General features: G+C 31.2%; 1 protein-coding gene across 2 annotated transcripts in view; it reads left to right on the top strand.

Moving 5' to 3' along the window:
• LOC145252654 (germinal-center associated nuclear protein-like) overlaps positions 1–12,426 on the top strand; it is a 662,650-nt gene that overhangs the window by 367,774 nt on the left and 282,450 nt on the right. The window lies entirely within an intron of this gene.

Here is a 12,426-nt window from a genome sequence, read left to right on the forward strand (position 1 = left end):
ACTGTGTATAATATTTACACATCACACCCCAATCTTTATAGGGTAAAAAATTTAATTGCTAATCATGCATTACTTTTTAAGTAATGCACATTTATGTGTTGTTTCCATTTCCTATATTATAGACACTACTATATATATAAAACTTACTATGTTTGTCTGTTTCCATTTTTTTCAAACTGCATCTCCACTGAAACACAAGGTCAAAGAGCGGTGCAAGCCAGGTCAAATGATTGCATTTTTTGTGAATAGATTTTTTATGGGTCAATAAAAATAACTGCTAAAGGGTTAAAATTTTTTAAAAAATAGGACTTAATAGGTATAAGTTGACTTAGAGTTCCCTCGTAAGCATGCGCAAATATATATATATCTTTATACCTTAATGTTAGTTCATTTTTAGCTATTTTATATCCAACTGATGATAGCTGAAATGTTAACTACTAAGGCTGGAGTGCTGTATGTTTTGGTTTTGATTCTAGCTGATGGCACCCAAATCATTTTGTTTTTTACTTTTGAAATTATTACTATATATTGGGTACAATATAATAATCAATAAAGAATTAGCTCTATACTAATAAATACAAAATCTGCATCAATTAAAATATATTTAAGCATATTTTATGACTGGGCAAGGCCAGGTGTCCTGCTATGTTGCCCCAGAGTAAATGAGGATCAACAATTGTTCTACATTTCCAATACTTTTATTGTCATTGAAATCAGTGAAATTGCCCACTATTCAATCAAATCGATTGCCTGCTCTAGTGGGGAACCCACCATGGTGCACTAAGAGGAAGCTTTACATACCTCCCCGCAGTAACTAAATCCACAGTTATAGTCTACATTGCACTGTCAAGAACCTATTGTTGATTTCATAAAATTATTTTATATAATGGTTTGAATTAAACTTAAAAATGTAAAAGTCAAGTATCATCGTTCATTTGTAATCTAAACAAAACCATTCATTTCGAATGCACCCCTGTCTTAACAAAGAACCTACTGTTGATTTTATAAAATTATTTTATATAATGGTTTGAATTAAACTTAAAAATGTAAAAGTCAAGTATCATCGTTCATTTGTAATCTAAACAAAACCATTCATTTCGAATGCACCCCTGTCTTAACAAAGAACCTACTGTTGATTTTATATGTCAGACCCTTCTGCTTGTGCAATGATAAAACTTCTGAAATGCACTTATGGTGGTAAGCTGTATAAAGGTGTTTACTTTGGTCAAAATTGGACTGTTTCTTTCTTTAATTGGATTTTTTTCAATTATCAATTTCAGTACTTATCGGAGGCATTCTGTTACAAAACACATCTAAGAACACTCACTGGCCCATAAAGTACATTTGTTTAAATTAAAAAAAAAAAAAAATAAATAAATAAGCCCAGCCATTTCGGAGTCCAGAGGGAACGATCTCACACTCACACAAAGTGAATTTAATATATAACTAGAGATAAAATAACATTTTTATAAACTGTTCGATGTATGAATTAAAATTTATACGATACACACGAAAATATATCCTTGTGAAGATGAAACAATAATTATATGTATAAAAATAAATATAAACTGAATATGTTGAAAAACAACAAAAAAATACTGATTTTCTGTTAGTCATTGTTTACTTATGTGTGAGTATATATATATATATATATATATATATATATATATAATCTCTTTCTCTCTCTCTCTCTCTCTATATATATATATATATATATATATATATATATATATATATATATATATATATACACACACCTATTGATACATATGGACACAATCAATATGTATGTTTATATACGCACTAATGTTTTGTCATGTATTGTGCTGTGTTGTTTTTACCTGGTCTATTCTGTTATTCTACCAGATGTAATTGTATTATTGCCCCTGGCCAACAGCCGAGAAGTACAGCATGTGTTTGGACAGATTGAAAATCTACACGCATCTTTCCGCTTTCCCCATCCGCCTGAAACCATTTCCTCTGCTTCCTGCTTTATATATCCAACTTTTCTGTTGCGTCTGAACATAAACTGGAAAAACTTCCCTATTATTCTGACCTTTTCAATCGTTAACCAATAACAAAGGGGGAGTAAAGAAATTTAAAATGTCCGCCTGTTTCTCCTCTTCGCCTTTTCACTTTATCTGATAAAATGATTAGTTTTAAAAACGTGCTGATCATCATTTGCTGTCGTAAAAAGGAATTGTCTTACAATCTCAGACATTTTGTCTCGATTTTAGACCGATAGGTGAAAACGATTCCTTGAAGGGTGTATCTACTGAGCCGTGATCATTTTGAACTCGGATAAATTTATCATGCAATAAAATTCATGATTTGCTGTCATGCTATGTTTGTATTGCTTAAAACTAGCAGATCTACTTACAATTTCTCTGCGTAGGTTTTTTCATGTTTTCTTTCTGTTATGTTTAAAAGAATGATGAAAAGCACTGGTGTATAAAAATATGATATATTTTTTATTGATCAGTTGCGACAAACAAGTGAGGTGAGAGAAACAGGAATGAAGGAAGCATGGGAATAGATGGAGTTTGATCTCTTGAACTGACTAGCCAATTCGGACTAGATTATATAATAGTTTTGGACACCCACAGATCAACAACTGTAACCACCGATTCTGTGATTTTTTTTTCTAAGAGTCAGGGGTGATTCCAGAATCAGAAAGGACAACTCTATCTAACTTTGAACAGAGATTTTCTGGTAACACTTTAAACAGAGAAAACATGCCCAGAATGTTATCCTCAGAGCAGGTGCACACAATGTAGGTATGTGTAGCAAGACAATTCATCTTTCTCTTTCTTATGCACACGGAAGTAATAATCCCTCTGATTTTGATTTTTTTTTTCTCTTTTTAATGAATTTTTTTTAATAAATTAACACAAGTATCTAAGTGATTTTATCAGCGAATAAGCTAGAACCTGGGTTCCTGAAGGTTTATACATGCGTCAGTCAGTATAAACATAACACAACAAGCCTTCCTGTAGGCTTCTTTCTTATATACTTTAATCACACAAAGTAAATGCTGACAAAAATGTATTCTTATAAAAGAGATGTTTTCAGGTTGACACACAACACAGTGATTATGGCAATAATTTAATACAATTAATAAGTTTTATTGTATTAAATTGTCACCAGATTTACGCGTTCATTGCCCCTTTTCTCCTAATTGTTATTTTCACTGTGTTATTGTGTGTTATCAACTGTAAATACCCTTTTTTTTTCTTTAGGAAATTATATCCAAACCAAAGATTTTGAAAATCGGTAAAAATAATCATTGAGACAAATTAACATTAAAACCACCTATCAAGAACTAAACAGCATCCATAGTCAGTAATTTATGCGATTCACATACGATAATGCACTAGATAATCATACTTAAATTTGTTTTCAGGGTGGGGTGGGTTTTTTTGACCTAATCTAGTCTGACTTTGTGCTATATTTCCATTGGGCAATGCCGGTACATGGGGCCTGCTAGTTGATATAATGCAAGTCAAAATAACCAACTTTATATAGGTTATTCACATAAAACAGCTTCCACTGCTAACAATACAGAAGTATTTTTCCTGTGGTACTATCCTTACACTATTATACAACTTTTATGAAGTTTCAATCTTTTGGATATTAATTAAATATGCATATTGCACATTTAGAACTTGTTTAAACAGATTTCACTGCTGGAAAATTCACAAAACTCCAAAGAGACTCATCTATATCAGTTATCTACATCATGATGCTACAGAACATATTTCCAATGTGTAAAAAAAAAAAAAATACAAATAAAATTGTCCAGATTTTAATATAATCTGTATCTTATTGTCTTTGATTCTCTGGCATTAAATTAATATTGAAGAACAGAAGCAATAAATAATGGCTGGTGAAGAACTCTATTTTTCCTATTAATTTTCTGTGTTGGTCTTTTCAAATCCTAAAACTAACCTCTTTCCATGCCATATAGAACTCTAAATAAAACATGCTTATATTGGCACATAAAAAAGCATTCATAATTATTTGCAGTCTTCATAAATTTGTATTCCATCTCCCATTACAAAAAGCATTTTTTAGCTTTGCCTTGAAATCAAGTTTTATATTGTTATATCTCTGTCTTAACTATGTTTATATATATCTATATCTACAGGATTCATTCCTAAACAAATTTTTGGTGCTACTAGATCTGAATGTCGGAAGATATTGAATTCTTGACATGAAATGCACTAAACATAGATCTTATTGTTTTTTCCTTTCCCTTTGCAAAATTCATCAGAGTCAAAAGCAAAAACAAGAATTTGTGTCTAGAAAACCAAACCAAACATAGTACAGATTTTAAGATATAAAGAACTTGAAACCTAAAAAAACTTTTTCCAAAATTACTGAATTCCACATTAAATAACCAGAAAAGGGTTGATGTATCATAAAACAAAACAACTAAACCAAACATCATTAATAAATATTTGAAGATTTAAAGAACTTGAAGCATAATTTTTTTTCTCCAAAATGACTGGATTTGGCATTAAATAATTCAAAAAGGGTTGATATGCTATACAACCTAAACTAATAAACTGATCATTATGAATTTTTGAACACATCTGTTTGGCATAAGGTGTCAAACTGCTGTTTATAATTTGTTTTAGTTTTTTTTGTAAAAACCTCCATTAAAATTTAAATATATCAAATTAACATCAAATTTGATCTGTAGTTATTAGATATCATTGAGCCTTGATTCTCTGAATTTCAATTTCTTAAGAAACTTAAATCTTAAATATTTTTGAGAATCAAAATCATACACCAGATTTTGATCAAATTTAAATAAGGATTCTAGACAAATGGTTTAGTATCATTATATCTTCATTTAAACATTATAGAATTTGTGGAATGCATTTGTTCTGTTTGGGTGAATTAATTTTACCCCTCTTGGGACGGATACTCTTCTAGTTTACTATCATGATGAGTAATACTTGTGATAAAGAACATGATAAAAAATATATTTTCTAGTTTGCAGTCTTTCTCTTAGCTACATGTGGAAGTTTATTTTATTATTTATTTTATTCTAGTACAAAATCTATAATCCATTATAATTATTTTATTTATATATATATATATATATATATATATATATATATATTTCTAAATAATTTTAGCTTCTTTTTGTATTCTCTTAGTACTGTAAGTTGGGAGGAGGGGTAACAAAAAAATAAAATAAAATAAAATAAATAAATAATACTGATTAACTGTTAATTTTTTTTCTATTTATTTCATCTTGAAATGATATTAGAATTCCCAGAAGGTCTGTTTGCTCCAATGCCAATTTCCTTTGTCGGCAAGGACAACAGGGGCAGATAACTCAAATGCTATGGGTGATAATTCAATTAATTAATGAGCCACAAATAATTTTTGTGGCTTTTCTGACGTTCTTTATTAAGTTGATTAATTTTCCGTTCTGATTGATTGGCCACAAAACAGTCTGATTAGTAGGCAAAATAAGCTAATTAGAAATTGCGTTGTTTTCTCTGTTTTTATGAGGCTTCAAAATGGCCGATACAATTTTTTGTTCTCTATCTTGTAGTTTTTATCTGATGCTTTTATGTTTTATAGTTTTTCTTTTAGAAGGTTAATGTTTGTTGCAATGAATTATGCCGAGACACAAGTTCATATGTAGTCCTTCTCATCATATAATTTGTTCTATGAAAGACAATGTTCTTATTTGATTACAGATTATAAAGTTTTATGTCTACTGTTTTCTTTATGGAACAATAATCTTAGCTGCATTGAACAGAATGTAAAAAAGGGAGTCATTATCCAAAAGGATTTTATCACGAGTTTTGATCAAATCTAAACTGCTATTTTACACAAGTCTAATCACGTTTGTTTTATTTTATTGTATTTTGATTTATTTTTTTACTGGTAATGAATATCACCCTGGTCGGATTGAGTTGGTTTCCTCCTGAGCAAATAGAGCATAATAGAGCAGCTAAGTCACATAATATGGTTAGCCAATCCAGACTCCATAGTCAAAGACCAACTATTTGTCAATCTTATAGTACTGTTATGTCGCCTTTGTCACTACTGAGATCTTCAGTTGCTTATCAGCATGTTTGTATTGATCAGGTAGAGAAGTCCAATCTCTCCTCACAATAGCAATTTCAGAGAGGAAACTTCTGTTTCTGATAGTGTTATGATGAATTGATCTAGCACTTAGCTATATTAAAACTACAGCTCAGCTAAAGGGTTTCTGGTGAAAATCCAGTAGCTGGCGACATTGGATTATTCTGTCACTGAGTCTGTAGGGTAAGACTTTGTATGTTTCCTGTAATAAAGTTCAAACTAGAAGGCAGACCCATGATTGAATGATGATCAATAAATGTTTGATCCTCTTATACTTTTATTGTCTACGAAATTGATGAAATAACCCATTTTTTAATCAAATTGATTAATTGCCTGCTCTAGTTAGGGAACCCCCTCCCTTACAGTGTACCAGGAGGAAGCTTCACATACCTCCCCGTAATGACTTAGTGCACAATACATTGTAGTCTACATTGCACTGTAGAGAATCTACTGTTAATTTTATAAAATTATCTGTAAATAATGGCTTCAGTTTAAGTTTAAAATGCAAAAGTCAAGTATTATGGTTAAATTTTGCTCTATATAGAAACATTCATCTCAAACTCACTCCTGTACTATCAAAGAACCAACGAATAATTTTATCAAATTATTTTTACATAATCGTTTGAATTAAAGTTAAACATAGAAAAGTCAAGTATCATGGTTCAATTATGCTCTAAAAAGAACCATTCATTTTGAACGCACCCCTGTCTTATAAAGGAATCTATAGTTGATTTTATAGGCTGGGCCTTTCTGTTTGTGCAGTGATAAAACTCTGCAAATGCACTTAGGATGTTAGGTTGTATGGAAGTGTTAACTTTGGTAAAAATCGGCCTTCTTTTGGATTTTTTGGATGATAGATTTTCAATACTTATCAGATACATTCTGACACCAAATTTACATAAAAACACTTTCAGACACATCAAGTACCCAGCCGTTTCGGAGTCCATATGGAACAAACTTACACACACATACAAAGTTTGTCTTATATAATAGTAGATACTAAAATGTTTCTCAATATTCGACTAATTTAGCTGTTAGCAATACAAGATAATACTTTCTTTCGGAAATTTCTATAAAGAGAATCAAGAGATGTCATTTTTTTAGATTGTAGTTAAAATCTGCAAAAAAAAATAATATGATCCAAAAATGTTTACTACTTAGTGGGGTGGGGAGATGTTATTGAAACATCATAATTAATATCTCTAATTGCATTACATCGGGCATTTCAAGGGCTCTTTATGTAAAATTTGGCACAAATCTACACAATACTTTTGGAGTCTCTAAGTTTTTATTATGGTTAGTAGTATGATTTTGATTCCTTATGACACACTTGATTTCCTAAATAGTTTCACTTTGCTAAATTTTCAATTCTGCCTAATAGTTGATAAGTCTGCGTGTGTTTCTATTAATAGTAGTAGAAGTTAATGAATGATTAAAAAGACTTTAAGTTTTGACAGGTTTTATTCATATGTCTGTGAAAGGAGGCTTTCAGCTATTATGAATAAATAATTACAATGAGGTGTATTCTGTCTTACATTATCATACTCAGAAATTTTTACTCAGGTTTCAACCAAACTTTTAGATAAACTGCTTTTTGGTCCCCCGATTTATCGGAGAGGGACCTATGTTTTCATTGGCATCTGTGTGTGAGTCTATGCGTCAGTTATTCCGGACGATTGCCAGATAACTGTTCATTAGTTTTTCCTGAAATTTTGCCACAAATTGTATTTCATTAAATAGATGTGTACAGTAAAAAAATTTTTTTGCGAATAGTCCCATTGCGTCCCCAGGGGCTCAAAAAAGGTCAAAAATGCCCCAAAATGACCAAAGAATGACATGTTTTGCACTATAATGTTTGCTCCATCCATTAGATTTTTTTGAAACTTGGCCAAAATGTGGAGCTTATTGTCCTTAATATAAATCCAGTATGGATGACCTTGGTAAAATTCTGGTTTGCATCCGCGGGAACTTTTAGTACTAAAAACGCCCCTTTTTGTGGCTCTTTTTTCATATTTCTCAACAAAAACTTGATATGTCTGACTATATAGTGGTTTTTCATGGTGGTCAACTCATATATACATGTTTTTAGGCCTGAAGCTGCACTGTTATACATTTACATTCGGATTTGGAGGCCCCATGGGCTCAAAAGAGGTTCAAAATTCTCCCCCAAATAGCCAAAAATTACACTTTTTGCCCCCTAGCATTTGATCCATCCATTAAAGTTTCCTGAATCTTGGTCAAAATGTGGAGGTCATTGTTCTTAATATAAATTAAAGCTCTTTTTCCATATTACTCAAAAACTTGATATGCATGTGTATATAATTGTTTTCATGGTACTGAATTAAAATATACATGTCTTAAGGTGTGAAACTGCACCGTTTGTCCATTTTCACTGGCATTTGGCATTCCCAGGATCTCAAAAGGGGTCACAAATGCCCCAAAATTAAAAAAAAAATGACACTTTTTACCCCATAACTTTTGCCCCATCCATTAGATTTTTCTGAAACTTGGCAAAAATGTGAAGGCAATCTTAGCCCTTTATGCTTCTCACATTCATCATTTCTCCACTATTTTTTGTGGCGTCATCTCACATGCAGCACCAGAGCGGAACAATGCACGCGCGGCTTGTACTTTTGTTTGTTTATTTCTTGGATTAAATTTATTCATATTTTAAACTTTTATTATACATAAAAAAGGAACAAATATTGAACATTTTTTTTTTAAGAGGTGGATGTAGTTTGCTTGAAGCATTCTATAGTATGTAGTTAAATAAAATGTGTAGAAGGTGGTACAATGTAGAGATAATAGAAAGACATAAGCTGAAGCAGGTGAGAAGTTTTATTAATAAAACTTACAAATACATGTGTACATATTCATGTATTTCATATACACATTATATTTATATTTGCATCATGATTACCTGGAAAAGTCGGTCTGGTGGTATATCCGTGTTGTATAATATTTCGAGAAAGATCTCATTGTCAGATATTTATTTGACTTTGGTTCAAATGTGCTGTTGTAAACAGTGACAGTCTCACAGCAAACAATAGCCCAGAACGTGTTGATAGCATTTTAATTTAATATAATTAAGGGGTTTTTTTTTGTTCATTTCTTTTGTTATCTAATTTATTTATTCATTTTATAATAATTTATATTTTATATTGAGGAGATTTAATTAATTAATTTATTTATTTGTTTGAGTTTCTGCGTTCTAGTTGAGGGGGGTTGGGACATAGATTTTGAATTAAGTCGGTTGGTAAAGGGAGACTGCTTGATGAGCTGCTCTAAAAGGAATAAGCGTGTTATTTTTGTATAAGTTCAGCTATTACTAATTACAGATATTTGTTCTAAGTTAAGTGTATAATATTGCATTGCTTTTTAATATATTTATTTATTTACTTATTTTTATTTTTTTAGTAATATTATTCCTATTCTGGGTGGGGTATTTTATTTAATTCGTTATGTAGTATATATATACTCATTATGGATTCTTGTATCTTTAATTTAATTATATAGTAATTTATTGACTATAATTTTTTATTATATATGCAATGTGTTATGACAAAATAGAAGTTATTACAAAAGTTTTTCTAATTTTTTTAATTTATTTTTTTATTTATGTACTTATTTATTTATTTTAGTTAATTTGAATTTCTGTTTTTGGTGTATTATGTCTTATTTGTTATTTGCGATTAATATTGTTAGTCTAACTCGGAGAAATCAATTAGGCCATATTAGGCCATATAAACTTGCATGAGCACATATACATGCAGCCACGCACTATGTCTAAATCAAGTGCATAGACTACATATACATGTAAGAGTATATATTTATGCATCCACGCACATCCATATATGCATGTGCTGGTCTGCATGTGTCCCACATGCTGGCACCATCTAACCCATATATCGTAAACTTGCTATTTAATTGTTATACATTGTCATTATTATTAATGTGTAGTAATCTTAAGTAAGGATGGCTTATTTATTTTGCTTCTTTATTTATTTTGGTTTACTTTAATTTAATTTTATTTTATTTTTAATTTTTTTTTTTTAATTTTTTATTATATAATGGTGGGATGATGTGGGTGAAGTTAAGAATGAAGAGTCTAATTCATGTCAGCGATTAATCTTGGGATGCAATTTGGCAATCAAGATTGATTCTTTGATACAAAGGTTGCCAACATTGCGTTCGGTGGCTAAAATATCTACTCTGATGGATTTGTTAGTATTGCCGCATGTGTGAAGGTGTCTGTGAACAGAAGAGGCTTGTGCTTGTATGTGTTCTTTTACTCTAATATGCAGGTATCTCACTGAGCTACCGACGTATGATTGGTCATATTTGGTGCACTGTATGCGATATACTGTGTATGTACGATGGCACATGTTAGTGGTGTTCATCAGGCAGTTAGGGTGCAGGGTACATTGTTTAGGTGGGTTTTGCATTTTGACAACTGCTGTCGTAGTGATGGCCCAGTGTGTATAAGTTGTATGTCTAGACCCTCCCTGTGTATAGCTTTGCGGATGGCTGTTATGATCCTGTCGTTAAAATGGGGCAGTTTCAGGAAGCAGGTGTTAGAGGAGGAATGCTGCATCCGTCTTCTAGGTTTATTGAGGTTTTTAATGGTTGGTGTGGGGTGCCCATAGATTTTTAGCACTTGGTTGAATTTATTAGTGCAGGTGTATTTGTCGGCTTCATTGCTGCATTTATTGCGGATATGTGTTATTTCAGTCCTCACACAGCTTATTTTAGCTTTACGGGGGAGGGAAGACTTATAGTGTACGAAGATATCTCTACTGGCAGGTTTCTTTTAGAATTTGGTGGATATATTCCCGTCTTCAGAGATGTTAAGGCTGAAGTCTAAAAGTGCCAGGGATCCAGAACTGTCGAGGTGCTCGATGGTGAACTCAGTGTGTGGGTCAGTGTTGTTGAATATCCTATATCTGATGATGAGATCTTTTTCGAAATATTATATAACATGGATATACCACCAGACCGACTTTCCCAGGTAATCATGATGCAAATATAAATATAATGTTGATATGAAATACATAAATATGTACACATGTATTTGTAATTTGTATTAATAAAACTTTCTCACCTGCTTCAGCTTGTGTCTTTCCGTTACCTCTGCATTGTACCACCTTCTATACATTTAATTTAATTTTTTTTTTTTTGAAAAAAATCTAATTTCAACAAAGCTAAAATTTAAAGGCAAAAATTAAATAATAATGTATCAGCTGATACTTTAAGTATAAAAAAGTTTTTAGGTTTTGGAATTGAAATATGATATTAAAAGTAGAAGATATAAAAATGAAAATTAAATAAACTACCAAGACGAATAAAAGATTTCTGTATTCTGTATTCATCGGACTTAAGTATAATTTTCACAACGTTTCGGCTGATATAACCTCCGACCTCGAAAATCACACTCAAGATGAGAACAGTATTCCAATGAATAATAATACAAATAACCAATCCTTATCTCAAAAATTCAGAAACGTCAAAAGATTTCTGGTCAGTATCCCTAGGTTTAACTACTTTATTAGATAGAAGAATGAAGTGATTTAAATGAAACCTTCAAATAATTGCTGGGATTTATTCACAAAAATAATTTTAATCCCTTTAATCACAGCTTGAAGTGTGATTAGTTTTGTTGAAAAATTTTATTTATCTTCTTCAATGTCATCTGCTAGTCAACCTGTGTTTCCCTATTACGATCCATTTGAAATGATTCCCATACTTGTATTTTGTAACATTCACTATTTACAAACATTTTAAGAAGTTGGTTGCTTTTCATTTGTGTCTTAAAAATGTTGTCCAAGAAGTTCCACACAGGTTGTCCAGAAGAGATCCTATATGTCGATGATTTACTGTTTCCATATGAAACCATACAGGATACAAAACTTGGAATACTTTGAAAGAAAATACCTGAGAGTGAATATTACTAAGACAAAAGTGTTGTCAGGGTTTGTAGTGTTGTAAATCCTCTGGAAAGAAAACCAGTCTCATACTCAATTTGTGGTCAAGCAGTTTAGTTCAACTATATTTTCTGTGGCATATGCAGACATTACGTACACAAGAATTGCAATGGAATTACTGTTAGATTGAGACACGACAGCAAGTTTGTGTGCCAGAGGTGTAAGGCAACAGAGATGAATGCAAAATTAAATATGGACAAAATATGTGGACGGCGAAATTATTGAGGTTGTTCACAAATTTTGTAATGGTAAACGAATTAACTTAAAATGGTATTTTCGCCACCTCTTATGAATTATTTAAGAAATTTTGTAATTTGCTATTACATATTCTGTA

Source organism: Euprymna scolopes, chromosome 29 (genome assembly GCF_053919585.1).
Source record: "Euprymna scolopes isolate OS-2025 chromosome 29, ASM5391958v1, whole genome shotgun sequence".
NCBI classification, from domain to species: Eukaryota; Metazoa; Mollusca; class Cephalopoda; order Sepiida; family Sepiolidae; genus Euprymna; species Euprymna scolopes.